Here is a 20,086-nt window from a genome sequence, read left to right on the forward strand (position 1 = left end):
CAGAGATCAAGTAACGGGACAAAAAATTTCGACAGTTATCAACGAAAAATCACAATTTAACAATTATTTTAACTCTAATTTTGATGATTTTTTACAGCTACACTCCCTGACCCTATATGAATACAATGACTGAACTCGATTTTCAATTTAAAATATTTACACTAGTGGATACCACAAAATCTTATGTTATACAAGTGTTCATGAATCTATTGTTTTGATGGGATACGCATTCTACGAAACTAGTTTCAACGATCTAATGGTCAAACATGTTTGTATATACTTTGAGATTGCATACGCCAAAAATTGCAAAAACAAACATTCAAAGATTAAGTAACGGGACAAAACTTTTCGATGGCTATCAATGAAAAATCACGATTTAACGGTTATTTTAACTCCGATTTTGATAATTTTTTACAACTACACTCCTTGACCCTATATGAATACAATGAATGAATTCGATCTTCAATTTAAAATATTTACACTAGTGGATACCACAAAATCTTATGTTATACTTAATGAAAGTATAAATAAACTCTAAGTGGTAGCGAATCTATCATTTTGATGGGATACGCATTTTACGAAACTAATTTCAACAATCCAATTGTCAAACTTGTTTGTATATGCTTCAAGATCGCATATGCCAAAAATCGCAAAAAAACAAACATCCAGAGATCAAGTAACAGGACAAAACTTTTCGACGGTTATCAATGAAAAATCATGATTTAACGGTTATTTTAACTCCGATTTTGATGATTGTTTACAGCTACACTCGTTGATACTATATGATTACAATGAAGGAATTTGATCTTCAATTTAAAATATTTACACTAGTGGATACTGCAAAATCTTATGTTATACTTAATGAAAGTATGAATAAACTCTTAAAGTGTTAGTGAATCTATCGTTTTGATGGGATATGCATTCTACGAAACTAATTTCAACGATCCAACCGTCAAACTTGTTTGTATATTCTTCAAGATTGCATATGCCAAAAATTGCAAAAAACAAACATTCAGAAATCAAGTAACGACACAAAACTTTTCGACGGTTATCAATCACGATTTAACGATTATTTTAACTCCGTTTTTGATGATTTTTTACAGCTACACTCCTTGACCCTATATGAATACAATGAATGAACTCGATTTTCAATTTAAAATATTTACACTAGTGGATACCACAAAATCTTATTTTATACTTAATGAAAGTATAAATAAACTCTAAATGTTAGTGAATCTATCGTTTTGATGGGATACGCATTCTACGAAGCTAATTTCAACGATCCAACGTCGAACTTGTTTGTATATGCTTCAAGATCACATACGCCAAAAATCGCAAAAAAGAAACATTTGGAGATCAAGTAACGGGACAAAACTGTTGACGGTTATCAACGAAAAATCACTATTTAACGGTTATTTTAACTCCGATTTTGACGATTTTTAACAGCTACACTCCTTGACCTTATATGAATACAATGAATGAATTCGATCTTCAATTTAAAATATTTACACTAGTGGATACCACAAAATCTTATGTCATGATGATCGATGAAAATTGAGGATTTTGTAAAATGAATAACATGCAAGCTTTGAGTTCCATTGGCAAGGTTTAAACTTTTGAGAAAGGCTTCACTACCTTGAAAACAAAAACTCTTTCATTTTGCATATCCTTGGACATTTAATATTCTGTAATAGACTAGTAGTGTATGGATGTTTGTTTATTAGGCTCTTATTTTCGAGTGTAGATGTAGTACTTAAACGACAATTGTGTTTTAATGTTTTGAAGTAATATTTATGTGGCAATGTGTGGTATGTGAAAACTTAAGAAAAAAAATATATTTTTCTTAACGGGTCATAACGGGTTAGGTCACTTTACCCATTAAGATAACGAGTGTGACACGACATGACCCATTAAGATAATAGGTGTTATACGAAAATGACACGAACACGACAGACATGACCTGTTTGCCAGGCCTAATAATTAGGTAAACATAAGAAAGTATAAGAATTGAATTTTGATTCAAGGCTTGAAAATTACTCAGGACATTTACTCAGGGATATCACACGTCTCGAGAATAAAATAACATTATTTTAAGTGATGGGTTGTAAAAGTCCACCCCCCTTCAGAAAATTTTATTCCGGAAACTTCTACAACAACTAGTAGAAAAGATAGGGATATTTAGCTCTCATACTTTCTTTCCAGGTGGCTTCTTCGATTTTGTGGTTTGGCCAAAAGGACTTTCACCAAAAGTATCACCGAAGTGTTTTCTCTTTCTGATCCAGTGTAGCAATTGGTTCCTCCTCATAGCTTAGATCTTTTTGTAGCTTCACCAAGGGCCTGTGTTCTCCTCTATTTAGTTTTAATTGTTCCAACCTCATGCTTGGTTGTTGAAGCATGAGTTTGAGGGGGATGATAGAGTGATGAGTTTATGAGTGCATAAGATTATGACAAGTGTCTTTATATTGTTGGTTATGTCTTGAGATAATTGAGTGGATTATTTTGTAAGGAATAAATACCAATAGTTGTAACTATTACATCACAAGTTGAAATGAAATGAATATTCTGTTTTAACAAACTTTCCCTCTCTACAATATTCCCTTTGTGTTGTTCTTGCTTCTTTTGTAAGATTTCTACAGAATTATCATGAATAGCCTGAAGAAAGTGGAATAGGTTTTCTCATGCAGTTACTATAGAGTTGTGCGGGTGACTTATTTGTACCAGTTTGTCCTTGTCCTTTCACATTTTTGGGTTTGATTGTGAAGGAAACAAAGGAATAACTTTGGCATTCCGGAATGCTTCACTATTTAGGATTCTCATTTTATATACATATATACTAGTATACATGCAAAATGTGTGAATTTTTTTTTTAAATTGAAGGAGAGAGGAGAATGAGAGAACGTGAGAGTGGGAGAGTGGGAGAGAGGGAGAGATGTTTATTTATTATTTATTATTTATTATTTATTTTTATTTTTTGTTTTTGTTTTTTTTTGCAATTAGAGGTCAAAATCATTTGTAGGTAAGCCTTAAACAAAAATAAATAAATAAAAAAAATAAAAAAAATTGTTTTGTGCATTATGTTATTGTCCTTAACCTTTTTGTTATAGTAGAAGACTAAATAGTATTTTCATCGTATTTTGGTTGACAAAGAGGATTAATTTTTTTTTTAGTATATCGATATTTCTACACTAGAGGGAGGGTGAGTTCGACTAAGCCACATTATGAGCAATCTAATTTGATATTGAATTCACCATTCACGAGTTTTGAACCTAAGACCTCTCACTTCTAAACGAAGAGGAATACCACCAAACCGTAGTACTGAGTGGCAAAAAGGTTCTATTAATATGTACTTGTTTCGGCCCAAAATAACACTTTGGGCCGAGCCTATAATTGTTCTCTGTCTAATAAGGAGTATCAGGAATATTCTTTGCCATAAGCCGAGCCTAGTAAAGTTCAGCCGAGTCCTATCAGAATATGATTTTTGTCTGGATAAGATGCCGAGAATCAAAGATGCTTCGATTAAAAAAAGATGCTAAGAATCAAGGGAATGAATTAGAACAATTAGGGAGCTGGATTCAGAGTCATATGAGTGTTAGGACTTGGTCGAGATTTATTCAAATTAGGAATCCTAGTCCAGGTAAAGTTCATTAAGGAAAATCTCTACTATAAATAGAGAGGGGGGGTGTATCATTCAAAGCCCCTTCCAATTCAACACACAACTACCCTGCACAAACCTCTCAAACACCTTGAGATTTTTATTTTCTTTTTTCCTGCCACCACATCTTCAGTTTGAATAAACAACACTGTGTAGGCAACCGGCAATATCTTCAGTTTGGATAAACAACATTGGAGTTGCAAAATCAGCCGATCGAGGAACACCTTTAATTTGGATAAACAACATTGCTTCGAGACCGACTGGTTATTTATCCAAGTCTCGGTCAACAAAGAGTTTCAAGTCCTTGTTGGTAAAGGTCATCTCATCAGCTTTCTCAATGAGGTGAGGTGTTACCAGGTTACTATATTCGGCACATTGAAAGCCAAATTTGATAATAAACTTCACATAACTAGCAGCCTTGTCTTCAGGCTCTAGAATCTAAAGGTTGAGATGTATTCTTTCCTCGGCCGCAATCGCTAGATCAAGAAGTCATTAGCACGCCCAACACCACATCAACATACATTTTACTCCCTGGCTAAGCTCTACTGACACGCCACATAGGCTAGGTAGTTTTTAGGGTCGACGTTTTGGCACGCCCAGTGGGACCCAGTGTTAAAGCTACGAAGTTCATGACCATTGAGACACGGTCAATAAAAAAGCAAACAGCTATAAGTAAGTCGGCTACCAGTTTACCACCTATAGTTTAAAGTCCAATACAAGATAATGCATTGCAGGCATATGATTCCTCTGTTGCCGTGACACTTGAAGCCACAAACACGGTTCATCGAGAAATGAAAATTAATCTTGGGGGTCAGAATCATGATGGGCCTTCACCCAAACTACCAATGGAGCAAAATAAGGTTTTATTGAAGGCCTAGTAGAAGATTGCGATGACGAAGATGAAGAGATTTCTGGCGCAACATCTTAATCTTTCTTTTGATGATGATTGGAAGAACAATCTCTGCAATTTGAGCAAATTTTTGGCCGAGATATGAATAATGTACTTGAAGCGATGCCTGATAATAACTCAGTAATAATAAGTTGCTTGAAATTTTAGTTAACAAAGCTCACGAAAATGAGCCCGTCGATCAACCCAGGTGGCCCCCCATTTTTAAAGAATACTCCGTTGGGAGGGGAGAAGATGCCGTTGGTGTAGGCCGAGCTAGAGCTTACTAGGCCTAGGACGATCGATCTTGAAAAAATATATGGTGAGCCAAGCACCAGTTGGCCGAATTTGGCCAAAAAATAGAAAACAACTTTTGTTGATATGGTTGAAGTCCAGAGAATGATCGTTCGACATTGAAAAACTGGCCGAAATTCCTAAAGTTCATCCATCCATATCTGACCTCTATCGTAAGGTTTGAGTATCCCTGAGGATTCAAGATCCCAGACTTCAATCTCTTCGCTGGGGAATCATCTTGTCCTCATTAGAACACGTGGCTAGATTCACTGCACAATGTGGAGATGTCAACAGTGATTTCCATAAACTACGACTATTTAATTTCTCGTTGACAGGCACGGGGTTCGCATGGTACATCAATGTTACACCAAATTCTATACAAAATTGGGAGGAATTGGTTAAAATTTAATGACAATTATATCGACCTGGAATGGAAGTTTCGGTCTCTTCTTTGGCTAAGATGGCTCGGTCATCTGATGAGTCACTAATGGAATTTCTTACCAGGTTTAAATCGGCCAAGAATTGGTGTCGAGTACCTCTCCCCGGGGTCGAATTTGTTAGGCTCACCCAAATTGACCTAGATGTGGAATACAAGGGAAATTATTAGGGGCAAACTTTCGAGATATGTATGAGTTAGCTCAACATGTCAAGCAATATGATTATTTGCTCAAAGAAGAAAAAATCTCGAAAATTCTAACCCGTGGGACTATTTATAAGAATCCAACAGTAAGTTATGCATCAGTCAGGGGCGGCGAATCCCAATATGTTAGTATAGATGAGACCAAGTTAGTGATTGACAAACCTTATGTATGTAAGGCACTGGTTCATGCTAGTTCCAAAGACGTCAAAATGCACTCGACCTTTGTTGAAGCAGCCGTCAAAACATCAAAAGTGTACATTTTTGACATCACCAAGACCGATGATATCTTTGACTAGCTACTACTTGCAAAGATCATCAAACTTCAGCTAGGGTATGGCTTTCCCAAGGCCAAAGATTTAAAAGGAAAAACATATTGCAAGTGTCACAACTCAAACAAACATAAGACAAATAATTGTATCGTGTTCCATGATGGCATTCAAAGGTTGATCGACAGTGGCAAACTGAAGTTCCTGGAGAAAGCACCAATGTTGGTTGATGCTGTTCTTTTCCCTTCAGCAACGGTAAACATGGTGTACACCCACTTGCTGAAGGATAAGAAAAAAGAAAAAGCTAAGTACATCCCGACATATCACGTCCCAAAACAGAATCCCCGGCCACGATTGAAAATTGATTTTTTATCTCAAAACGACTAGCCTAGTTTCTTCTTGAATCCAGTCTATGCCGAGCCAGTATTTGACTCATGTTCTGATAAGTCTTAGAGCCCAATAATCTTATGTAGTAGATGCCAATCAGAAGTCACCATAGTCGAGTCAAAACCACAGAAACTTTCGGCCGAACCCGCACCTACAATTTTGGCAAAATCTCAATCAGTGCTCGGCTCAAGTTAACGCCAGCAAAACATTTTAGATAGACTCAGCCCTCAACAACAGAATAACAAACCCCCTTCAACTAAACGATGACTTGATTTTGACGGGCTATTTTATGATGAGGATTACTACGTACATAACTCTGGGAGTTCAAGTTCATCCATGACCTAGCGAACCTTCAAACCACCTAAGCCACGCGACCACTGTTTGTACAGTTACAATTCCCTTACCAGTGCGTATATCGTTATGTCTGAGTCCTAGAAATGTCGGTGACAAAGGATGGCTGCATGGCCCATCAGTGAGCAGCTCAGAAAGTTTCAGTCATAAAATGGCAACTTAAAGAAGCGGTAAAAAGGGAGGATGATCAACAAACTCCGGCGATCATGACTGAGTTTCTTCAAGGAAAAAAGGTAACTAATCGCGACTTTGAAATTAAGACGAAGAATTTGAGAAAAGAATTAAACTTCTCATTCAGCCTGGCGAAATGAAAGCTCGCATTGAGCACTTCAGAAAAGAAGCCAAAAGCAAACTCCCTCCATTACTGCCGCAGGAACCATTGATTAAAGTTAAGCAGAATTGCCACCTGTTGATTTTCGGCGAGGCTCTGGAATACATGAAGAAGCTTCACAAGAAATATTTGGTTAACAACCTGTAAGACCTTCCAAGGGCATGCCAAGAGTCTATTGATTTAGCTTTAACCAGCCCTGACGCCGAGCAAATCATCCAGAAATGGTCAGATTTGGGGATGAAGGCTAGATTCCAACACATCCGTGAAGCCAGTGCTCTCGACTTCGACGTGGATCTATACATTGATCTCGATCCTACCGACTTCCCATTGTCTTTAGATGAGCTCCAGTATTTGCGACATCATTTTGAGGTTTTCTCAACTGTGTCCTTATTTAGCCTTATGATCAAATAAATGGAATGCGTAACAAGGTTGGATGCCTACCTAGACACAAGAGATGCTCGCATAGCATATCAGGAGTGAACTCGCAAGGCTTTGTAAGCGTAGAACCAAGTCCCAGCACTAATGGAACCAGTTGTCGAAGTTGAAAATGAAACGGCCATGCTAGATACACTAGGTGAACATGTTTTACCTATAGCTAAAGATGATGTTGTTAATTAGACCAAAGATCAAGATATTTTGCTAGAAATCTAGAGGATAAGGGTCGTGACCTGATTGGCCCTTCGGTCCTCGACATCATGGAAATCAGCATGGTTCAATTCACAGAATTCTAACAAACCACATCTCAACCAAGTTTTTTGGATAGTGATGTGGTTGCTAAAGAGACTACGCAAGTCGACTTCGTGGCTATCGAAAAGGCCAAACCGATTAGCAAGGAGGACAAGCTCAGAGCAGCCTTAGTCGAGCTATTTCCCCGATCTTCGGTCGTCAACCTTCATCATCTGAAGCCGTTGTACGTAATGGCCCTTATTGAAGGATATCCAATATCCAAATTTTTTGTTGACTGTAGGGCGACGGTCAACATGATCCCTATTTCTATAATGAAAGCCCTAACACGTTCTAAAGATGAACTCATTCCATTCGGCGTGACCATGAGCAGCTTTGTTGGTGATAAGTCTTAGACTAAATGAGTCTTACCTTAGAAGTAAATATTGTAGGTCGAAATCGCATGATCGCGTTTTTATAGTTGATTCAAAGACCGAGTACAATGCATTACTCGATCATGACTAGATACACTATACTGGCTGTATTCCATCTTTACTATATCAGGTCCTTATTTTCTAGGATGACAAATCAATCGTAGTTCATTCGGCTGATAGTTAGCTATTCGAGGCTAACAGGATTCAAGCTTGTTATTTTGACGATCAAGTCGGTTATATTACTCTACAAGGTTTCAATGAAAAGGGAAAGCCAACTAGAATCTCTGTCCAGAAAACCATTGAGGTTGGCTCCAAAACTATTTAGCAAGATTCGGTGAGACTTGGATTGGCTGATTTAGCTTATGATTCTGATTATTGATACAACACGATAGGATAGACGCACGACCACAATTTCATCTATTATGGAACGACTAATGGCCCATTGGTATAACATTTCTTAACAGTAGAATTCTTGCATAAACTTAGTAGAGTTCCTTGCCGAATGAGATAACTACCCAGTTATATCACTAGATAAAGTCCAAGCTGCACCAGCCAAACTCGAACACAATCGACTTGAAGTCAAAGATTCTTTAGAGGAGATAAATGTTGGAACGACCGATGAACCTTAGCCCTTATTTATTAATGCCCTATTACCCCTAACCAATGAAGGCCGGACTTTGTAACTTAAGGATTTCAAAGATGGTCTATTACGTCATTTGCGTAACGAGTTGGACAGAGAGACGCATGAGCATCACCATGTAAGATTCTCATCTCGACGTGAAGCTTAATCTTTATTCATTAGTTCAGCGCTAAGATGTAGAACTGGTTCATATATGGGTCAAGAGATCTTTGTAGGATCAAAGTGAAATAGTTCACAAGTCGCTAGGTTGTTGTTTTACCTAGAGCTACAATAAGATGCTCAGACTTGATCGAACACGAACTACGTATCAAACCCAGATGTAAGCCATTTCGTCAACCTCCCCAATGATTCTCGACCGAAGTACAACTCGGCATAAAAGATAAACTTGTTCGACTTTTAAAAGCTGACTTTGTTTAAACAGCTTGATCCATCGAATGGTTGGTGAACATTGTGCCTATTTTAAGGAAAAGTGGTGCCTTGCGTATCTGCATCAATTTTCGTAATCTAAACTTGGCAACTCTTTAAGACAAACACCCAATGCCAATTTCAGATTTATTAATCGACGTCGCAGCAAACCATGAGATTTTATCTTTCATGGACAGCCACGTTGGGTACAATTAAATCTTTATCTCTGAAGTCGATGTCCACAAAACTGCGATCCGGTGCCCTGCGGCATTAGGGACCTACGAATGGGTTGTTATGCCTTTCGGTCTTAAGAATGCCAGTGCCACGTATTAGCGTGCCATGAATGCCATTTATCACAACCTGATCAGCACTGTTGTCGAAGTATACATCAACGACGTTGTAGTCAAGTCTAAACTCCGCCGAACACATTTAGAGGATATTCAGCTAACTTTCCTTTGCATGCGCTAGCATAAGCTGAAAATGAACCCTACTAAATGTGCCTTTGGCGTATCAGCAGGAAATTTTTTGGGTTTCTTTTGCATCATTGAGGAACTAAAGTGGATAAGAACAAGGCTCGAGCGATTATTGACGCCTCACCTCCAACGACAAATAAACGGTTGCAGTCTTTGCTTGGTAAGATCAATTTTCCTCGCTGATTTATTTCTAATTCGACAGAAAAATGAAAGCTTTTACGCAAATTAAGGTATCTCTTACTAGTCTTCCTATTCTCATGCTGCCTCAGCACGGTAAACCCTTTAAATTGTACATCTCAGCTGCCGAAGAATCCATTGGTTATCTCTTGGCACAAGATAACAATACCGACCGGGGGCATGCCGTTTTTTACCTCAGCTGAAATTTCAACTCGATCGAAATATCAGTCGTCGAGAAAATTTTCTTGGCTTTATTCTTTGCCGTGTCTAAACTCAGGCATTACATGCTCCCTTCTGTTACTTAAGTCATTGCCCAAACTGATGTTATTCGATATGTTAATGCACAAAACCGGAGGTCTTGGAACAATGTAAATCTGACCGTGAATCTGCATGAAATGTAAATAACACAAGATGTATCATGGTTCACCCCAAGGTTTGGGCTACGTCCACACTGATTATGTATTTATTTGAGGGAGAGAGAGCCCTGAGAGTGAGAGCTTTGAGAGGGGGTAAGAGGGCCTAGGAATTGGCCTCTGAGGGTGAGAATGAGCCTCTCCAAATTGTGAGGGTGAGGGGTCCTTTTATAGAATAAGACTCCTCACTTATTACATATTCACCCCTTCCTTTATTACATAATTACATTTAAGTCCCCCGAGTATTTATACGAGGTCTAAATACGAGGCCCTAAATATGATATAAACAGTAGTCCCCCAAGTCTTCAGTCAAGAGAGTCTTTTACCTAGAGATTTGAAATTCAGTCCATGTGTGGGTCGAAGTAACTAGATGTTGTCTTGAACTGATGCTCGGTATAAGGTGGTGCTCAATCTGAAATGATGCTCAACTAGAAGTAGCACATGCTGCGAGGCCGCTCGGCTCGTGGCTAATGTTGCCTTGGTTGGCTCGACTTGTGGCACTTGAAGGTGAGGGGGTCCCTTTTATAGAATAAGGGCTCGCTCTTCAATACATAAGTGATAGGTTATGAGTGATGCTGGCGGCGAGGCGGTTGCTCAGCTGGTGGCGTTGCTCTCTAATGATGGTGAGGGAGTCCCTTTTATAAAATAAGGGCTCGCTCTTCAGTACATGAATAATGGGTTAGAGTTGATGTTGCTCTAATGATGGTGAGGGAGTCCCTTTTATAAAATAAGGGCTCGCTACTCAATACATAAATAATGGGCTAGAGTCCCCCAAGTATTTTTCATGAGGCCTAGTTGAGGCCCAATATATGGTGTATAATGTAGTCCCCCAAGTCTTCGGTCAATAGAGTCTGTTGGCTGGAGACTTCAAATTGAATCCATGTATGGGCCGAAGTGGCGGTTGTTCGGAGGCAGTATTTGTATACCCTGCACTGAAGTTTTGTAGGTGAAGCTTTGCAAGTGAAGCTTTGAAGCTAGAGCTTTGTAAATGACGCTTTTTAAAGCTAGAGCTCTGTAAATGAAGCTTTTGAAGCTGATTGACATCAGTGATGCTCATGACTGTTTATGTTGATTGACATGAGTGATGCTCATGGATGTTGTCATGAGTGATGCTCATGAATGTTAACATGAGTGATGGTCATGAATGTTGACATGAATGATGGTCATGAATGTTTATGTATGATTGTCATGAGTGATGCTCATGAATGTTTATGTATGAATGATATGAGTAATGCTCATGTATAATTTGGAGTACTGGGCGTACTTTTGATCACTTGGTTGGTGGCATGAAGGAGAGTACGGGTTGTACATTTCATCACCTGGTTGGTGGCATGAATGGCTAGTTTCCAAATGATATTAGAGTACGGGTTGTACATTTCATCACCTGGTTGGTGGTAATAGCGGCAGGTTGCCAAATAATTTTGGAGTACTGGGCTTACTTTTGATCACCTGGTTGGTGGTAATAGCGGCGGGTTGCCGAATAATTGTGGAGTACTGGGCGTACTTTTGATCATCTGGTTGGTGGTAATAGTGGCGGGTTGCCGAATAATTGTGGAGTACTGGGCGTACTTTTGATCACCTGGTTAGTGGTAATAGCGGTGGGTTGCCGAATAATTATGGAGTACTGGGCATATTTTTGATCACCTGGTTGGTGCTATTTTGGTCTTATAGGCCTTCGCCCTCCACAACATGCCAACCCATTTTTTTTGGGCTTTGCCGTTTTTTTATTTTTTTATTTTTTTACCCTCTGGTGGGGTTTATACATATTACCCTCTGATGGGGTTTATACAGATGTCTCCGAAAGATAAGAAAAATAAATTACATCATTTTAAAGTAAGGAAACCCTTATCTTCCTCCTAGGTCTTCCCATAGCTTTCTCAGAAAATAGGAACATGCATGATGAAAGTGTGGGTATCTTATTTGGCTTTAGTAAGATCTCTCTTTTTCTTTTTCTTTTACGTTGCTAGGTAGAGCAGAAATTTGGTTGGCCGGAAAGTTGATGAGAGAAACTGAAAGTGAGGGTCGCCGGCGGTACCTACTCTGTTTCTTAGGCGGTGCTCTTGGGGTGTGCTCTGATCTGGACCATTAAGTTGTGCCACAGCACCAACAAAGCGGGGGAATTTCAAGTACACTATTTTTGTAACTTTTGAAATCATAGTTTGGAATATCTACTGCTTGCCCATGCTTCAACTTGTCTATTGAAGATAACAGTTTCTTGGTGTCCAATGCATCAGGATGGTCAAAGTTGTACTCATGTACACGTTTATGTTCCTCCTCGGTCAGATTATGATAAAAGGAATCCATAAGCTGCCCCACCAACACCGCTAATAACAAATGACTGTTTTTTCATGTTTCCATGTGCTGATGTTGTTGGTTGCTCCACCTTCTGTCTTTATCCTTTGTGTTGTCTGCCACATGCAAAATGAATAAGATAAAAAGAAAGCAAAAAAAAGCTTATCTTCTTGTTTTCCATTGGTAGATGTGGCAGGTTTGGTGGACTCCACCATAACAGTAACCTCATCATCTTCTCCATCCTTGTCGGCCCTGAGGACCATGACGGGCTCGATGTGTCCGACCTTGATGAGGCTGCTAACACTTCGAATCCGGCGGTGGGAGAGCTCGGAGAAGAGAATCATGCCCTCAATGTTGTTGTACTCGAGGAGAGAGACGTAGGTGCCTATGTCGGTGATGTTCTTCACCTGGATCATCATCGCCATGTCAACATCCGGGTACCGTGTTTCGTACATTTGGCACTCCAGGTTCGGCGTGTAGGAAGCCATGCTTGCTACTGCTTCCTTCCTTATTTCAGATAGCAGTTGAAACAATGGATATGACGCATTGAGAAAGGTGCGAGAATGGTTAGTCTCCTACCCCTCTGCACACTGAATGGGCAACAAAGAAACAGACTCTGTGTTCTTCACCAGCTTCACCATGGTAGTCACCTTCAAGGTGGAAAACAAGCAAGGACAGGCGGAGCTCCGCCACCTCAGAGAGACCAAGTATAGCTGAGAAGAAGACGACGATGATGAAGAGTAAGCAGCGGAGGCGGATGAGGAAAGAGACGACGACGAAGTCCTAAGCGTGAGGAATGCGATGGATGGCATCACAGAGAGAGTAAACATAGTGAGAGAGAGAAGCCCTCATATCGTATTTTCCTAGATTTCAATATGAGTTCACTCTTTTAACTGTTCTTACGGTGGAGTAATAGAAAAAATGCATCAGAACTAGAGCAACTTGAGCAGAGGCATAATGATACAGCTCGCTGAAGAAGGTGGCAGGGATTTGGTGGATTCGGCGGTGTCCAAGAACCCTTGTAAGTTCCTATCACAAGCTTTGTTATTGCCGGCGTACTCCAAAGCGTAAACCAGCATCCCTCTCAACCCTGCCTCATTCAGCTCTATCACCTACTTTTCGACGGCAACAGCGTCTTCGCCGGTGCAAAAGTGGTCATAAATCATTGACCGTATCACCCCAAGATCACATCTTTGATCAACGGAGTATGCATGAGCCTGGAACGCATGATCCGCATCCCAACATCCATCATCAGCTCCACCGCCACCATGTGGGGGTTTATCGCCACCCTCAATAGCCGTGACGTGGAGATCGACGCAAAGAGCTTGTCTGCATCATCAAAGCTGGAAACTTAACATTTCACGCTATCGGCGTCAGTGGTGGTGGAAGTGGGGTGTGGTGCTTTTTCGGTATGGCCAATTGGCTGGAAGATGGCAGAGATGGTGATGGAGGAGGCAGAGTTAAGCGACCTGATAGTTTTCAGGACTTTTGATCCTGCTGGGTTTACACGGTTTGCCATTCAACGGTGGGTGGCTTGAGTAACTCTATAGCTCTCTGTTTCTAATCCTTCTCATCTCTTTCTCTCTCTCTAGCACTCTCTTTTTCTCTGTAGATTGAATGGGTGTGTCTCTGAATGTGGGTGTTGGGTTGATGGTTCTTGGGTTTCTGCAGATTCACAGTGGAGGTGAAAAAAATGAAAGAACCGACATAGCTTTTTGTGTTGATTCCCATAGACGGCGCCAAATGTTGATGCACAAAAACGGAAGTCTTGGAACAACGTAAATCCGACCGTGAATCTACATGAAATGTAAATAACACAAGATGTATCGTGGTTCACCCCAAGGTTTGGGCTACATCCATATTGATTATGTATTTATTTGAGGGATAGAGAACCCCGAGAGTGAGAGCTTTGAGAGGGGGTAAGAGGGCCTAGGAATTGGTCTTTGAGGGTGAGAACGAGCCTCTCCCAATTGTGAGGGTGAAGGGTCCTTTTATAGAATAAGGACTCCTCACTTATTACATATTCGCCCCTTCCTTTATTACATAATTACATTTAAGTCACCCGAGTATTCATACGAGGTCTAAATACGAGGCCCTAAATATGGTATAAACACGATATATGCTCACTCGACCGATAGTTAAAAGTCGAATTGGAAAATGGAAAATGGAGTTATCTGAATGTAGTTTGCAGTACGTGCCTTAAAAGCCATCAAAGGTCAGGCTCTGGTCGATTTCTTAGCTCAACATCATTCTCCATACGGTTTTGGGGGCAACGACGTCAAAATTGGCATGGTGTTAACACGTGACAATAATTGGACGATGTATTTCGACAGTTCTAGTACTGTGACCTCGGCCGATGTCGGCATTGTCATCTAATCACTTGACTACTACATATGGTATTTTTCTCTCAAGTTAGATTTCATTTGTACCAACAATCAAGCCGAATACGAAGCCCTTTTCATTAGCCTTAACATTGAAAGCTGTTTATACCATACTTATGGCCTCCGTATTTAGACCTCGTATAAATACTCGGGGGACTTAAATGTAATTATGTGATAAAGGAAGGGGTGAACGTAGCCCTCTCACATTATAGAGGCTTTCTCTCCCTCAGATAAATACATAATCAGTGTGGACGTAGCCCAAACCTTGGGGTGAACCACGATACATCTTGTGTTATTTACATTTCTTGCAGATTCACGGTCGGATTTACGTTGTACCAAGACCTCTAGTTTTGTGCATCAACATTTGGCGCTGTCTGTGGGAATCGATACGAAAAGTTGTGTCGATTCTCTTCCATTTTTTCACCTCCACCGTGAATCTGCAAAATCACAAAAACCCAGAAATAGAAAAGATCCAAATCTCTCTCTATCTTTTTCTTTCTCTCTCTAGCTTATCTCTCATTTCTCTCTCTAGAGAGCTCTTTCCGTCTCTGAGCTAAGAGAACCCCAAAACTCACCGACTGCAAAAAAGTAACAAAAATGGGTTAGTTATGCTGCTACTTCTTCTCCTTCTGGCTCTTTGCCGATTCTCCACTGCAGCAACGGTGGCGGACAATACCGATGTCTCCCACCCCAAAACCACGCCTCCTACTTACATCGTCCACATGGCCAAATCCCAAATGCCCGCGAGTTTCAAGCATCACACCCACTGGTACGATTCGTCGCTCAAATCCATCTTCGACTCGGTCGAAATGCTCTACACTTACACCTCTGCCATCTACGGCTTCTCCACCAGGCTGACGCCGGAGCAGGCAGCGTCGCTCATTTCACAACCCGGAGTACTCTTCGTGCTTTCTGAACTCAAGTACGAGCTCCACACGACTCAAACCCCCGAGTTCCTCGGACTCGGCCAGACCACCGAGGTAATGCCCCAATCCGACTCGACCGGTGACATCATCATCAGAGTACTGGACACCGGCGTCTGGCCCTAGAGCAAGAGCTTCGATGACACCAAATTCAGACTATTTCCGTGACATCGTGGCGATGGGAGCTTTCTTAGCAATGGAGAAGGGAATCTTAATCTCGTGTTCTGCTGGAAACTGTTGGAAATGTGCCCTAAAGCCAATCATATGATGATACTTTACGGACATTTCACATGTTAAACTAATCTAAGTTTAATATCAAGGGCAAAGATTATTGTTTGAGCCGTCTCATATAAATGTTATATGCTTAAACGATAAAGTCCAAGGAATATGTGATTGGGAGAATACGATCTAAAGAAGTTAGATTCATGAGACCATTCTTTCGTAGACACATCCTAAATGTTCCTGATCATAGGATTGCCAATTGGGCATTGACAGTCCGTTAAGATCAGTACGTACTGTGTCTTCTCTCAGGGAGAGTGACTAGTCTCGAGTCATTGGTGTGTGTGACATCAAGTCAAGTACGTAGGTGCTCAATAGAGAATGAGTTCACTGAACACGATCAACGAAGAGTTCTTATATTCATGTCACATGAGAACTCATGGTTGGGATAATGCAAAGTAGTCCTTTGACCTGAGGCATCACAGTTGTCTTGTGGTTAAGTACTTGATCTTTGATTATGTCAAAGTCACCCCATCGGGGTGTCCACGGCATCATTGGGGTTAAGCCACTTAGTCATGGAGACAAGTGAATGCGCAACAAGGGATCTCTAACCTTCAAACCGTTGGGGGAGAATACTCTATGATATGATTTAGAATCTCTGGCCAGAGTATGAATGAGATTTAGAAAAGTCATTCTAAATCACATTCAAGGTAATCATATAAGCACACGAATCACATTGGATAGTAGACATGAATAAATAAACTATCAAACCAAACAATGTGGTCAAGAGTATTGTATTAGAGAAAGACCGTATTGCATTTGTAATCCCAAACTGAATAGGTTCTTCACCTCTTCTGATTAGCTTGGGTAACCATGATATGCTGCTAGGTGTCACTCATGGTTTGTGGAAGCCCTAAACGTGTGTAATCACTAAAGGGAGAATTGAAAGTAAGTTTCAATTCACAATCGATTTGAAAGAGTTCTAATCGCCCACTGCCTCGCTAAAAGGAACCTAATGGATCGTACACCGTGTAAGGTGGAGATTGAAGAAACAATGGAGATGAGTAAGAATGATTAAATGGTTTAATTATTTATTTATGGCAAGGATTAATTAATATGTTAATTAGTCAAACGAATAAAGTTCGTTAAAAGACCACGGGTTAGTTTTGGGCCTCAAGGCCCAATGGGCTTCGAACGTCAAGTCCATTGACTTAAGTTGTATGACAACTTAATTCACAAAGGCCCAAAAGCCCAAACAAAACCCCATGGCCGGCCATTTAGAGGAAGGGTAGTGAACTTGCTTTAATTACAAGTTTGCCACTCAAATGAATAAAGGTATAAATATGACTTTATAGCCAAAATTCATTTAGGGTTTGTTTTGGAGAAAATTGGAGAGAACATGTCTCTCCATTTCTCTCTAAAGAGGCCGGCCCCTTGGAGGGTGTATCTAGCCATACTAACTACTCCAAGGTCACTCATTTCTTCTCCAATCTAACCTTGGTGAAGATACTTAGAGGTTCTCAATTTTGGGAACTTGGAGAAACCTTTTCATCCATCCAAATCCATAGATTTTAGATGCAAGGAATGAAGGCCCTCTCTTTGGGTGATTAGCCTTTGCTTATGCAAAGAGGAATCTACAAAGGTATGATTTCAACTCACTTTGTTTTGAATTGAGTTTTGGTTCACCAATCTACTAGGCTTTGAATTTCATGGGTAATGTTTTGTTTTTAAGTGCATGCAAGCATGGTTCCGCCTTTAATTGTTAATTGCATGCTTATAGATGTTGCTTAAATGAACATGTTTTCACAAAATAATCCTTCAGAAACACGGGCCCCAACGCTCATAGCTTGTCGAACTCGGCTTCATAGATCACAACCATGGGAGCAGGCACACTAGATCGAGGTTTCCCCGCTTCCGTCAGCCTCGGTAACGATAAAAAAAAAACTTCTCCGGTGTTTCGCTTTACCGCGGTTGTAAACACGGAAATTCCTGCGATGAACGAGACAAGAACACGTGTACAAAATAATATTTGTATTGATGATTTAGGGGTTACAATCTCTTCTACAAATTTAGCCTCTGATTCTATCTTTGTAATGGGTGGATTTGATGTTGTTGGTCCAAAGGGCCGTCGGGGCTTGATCTTGGGATAAACAGTTGTGCGGATTTGTTGACGTCGTTGATCCAAAGGGCTGCTAGGGCTTGATCTAGGGATGAACGAATGATGAATGATGGACACTTTCTTCAAGGGCCGTCGAGGCTTGATCTTGAATTAGTGGAAGTTCTTCAAGGGCCGTTGGGGCTTGATTTTGAATGAGGATTTGACGAAGAACGAAGAGAGCTTTCTTGGTCCTTCGGGATTTGCTTGGGAGCTTTGGAGTTTTAAAGCTTCAAGGTTGTGGTGTGAGGTGAATTGGTTATGAATTGGTGTCCCCCAAAATGAATGCCTTGGTCTCCTATTTATAGAATTCCAAAACTTGATTTTTTGGATTTAAATAATCAGATGAAATAAATCATTTTTACCAGGTGTTGACATGTGTCTTGTTTGATGACTTTTTCGATTTATTTTGATTTTTCGTTTAGTCACATGCTATGTGTAAAATTTATGTGACACATGAACGTTGAAATTTTAATTATTGATCAACATTTATTTCACCGAAATTTCGATGTCTACAAATGCCCCCACTTCAAGGCGCGTCGTATACATGTGCTTGTCACGTGTAGAAGATGCGTTTTGAAGTCCCTTACTGTAGATGTCGATCCGAAGGCCGTTGAGGCTTGATCTTGAACTGGGTTGGTAATTTCTTCAAGGGCCGTCGGGGCTTGATCTTGAATTTGGCTGGAAGATTTTCTAGTTTCCTCCAATTGTTGATTTTCCACAGGCTTAATCTTGAACTGGGCTGGAGGGTTTTCTGGTTTCCTCCAAAGGACTTTCCACATACTTAATCTTGAACTGGATTTGATTCAAGGGTGGTGGACACTTGATCTTGAATCGGACTTGTGATTTCTTTAAGGGCCGTTGAGGCTTGATCTTGAACATAAACATGACCACGAGCAGTTTCAGGACATGCATGCTTTGAAAGATCAAGGAAGTTCGTAGCATTTTCATATGAACCCTGAGCAGTTTGGTCAACGATATGATCTTCAAGATTGATGGGCTCTTCTTCCAGTTGGTGACTTGATCTTTAAGGATTATCGAGACTTTGCTCTTCGACGATAGTGCCAGCGAAAGGTTGTTGAAGCTTCTCGAGCTTTTTGATTATAGCAACGATGGCAGGCTTGGATTTGACTTAGACTCCTCAATCTGGATTATGCAGTTCTGTCGAGAAGGGTGTTCTGCCATAATGATTTGTTCCGGCTCATCGTGCTGCGTTCTTCTTTGCTTGTTTCTTTCACCTAGCCGAAGTGGTTCGCAACCTTTTGCCTTTAAATGGTCCTTCAGAGCATCACTTTTCAGCCACTCATTGATGCGAAATATTCTAACACACAAATTAAAACCCTATAATTGTAGTATATGTAAGTAGGGATCATTCTAGCCGGGGATTAGAAAGGATGCTAATCAACACAAATAAGACTCAAAAACACTAAACTAGACTCTATAGACTCAAAACTAACTTCAAACACTCAAAACAGCAACAAACAATAAAAAAGACTCAATTCTAGACCTAACAAGTGATTTTGACGAAAATAGAACTTCACTTGACTCAAAAGACTAAAAGAAAACAAGTTTTGACTCTAAAAACAAGACTTAAGGAAAAGGGATTTTGCTTTGACGAATTTAAACTTTAAAACAGAAACTTGTAAAACAAACTCAAAAGACATGAAATTGGGTGAATTAAGATGGTGAAAGGCTAGTTAGAGGGTCCTTCTCCACACATGACATATGCAACATAAACCAATTTCCAGTATTGTTCCTTTAAACCATGAATGACAACACCCCAAGTTAACCGTGAATTGCACTAATTAACCCTCACATTTTCCTAAAGTTATTGAATTGGATGATTGCATACGACAACCCAAAGTATTCCCCACAAGTTCCCCACATGAATTGCATAATAGAGATACAAGCAAAGATCATTAAGTTCTATGAAAATCATAAGCATTGACGAGGCACTTGTTACTATGAATTGCATGAAACTTATGCCAAGAATTTACTTAACACGATTGTGACTAGCAACCTTTACTACTTGTGAATATAAGTTCATAACGATTAGGTGAAACTCCCTTATACTCTAGCATCAAATTCATGCATGCAAATTAAG

This window comes from Malus domestica, chromosome 16 (genome assembly GCF_042453785.1).
Source record: "Malus domestica chromosome 16, GDT2T_hap1".
Classification (NCBI taxonomy): Eukaryota; Viridiplantae; Streptophyta; class Magnoliopsida; order Rosales; family Rosaceae; genus Malus; species Malus domestica.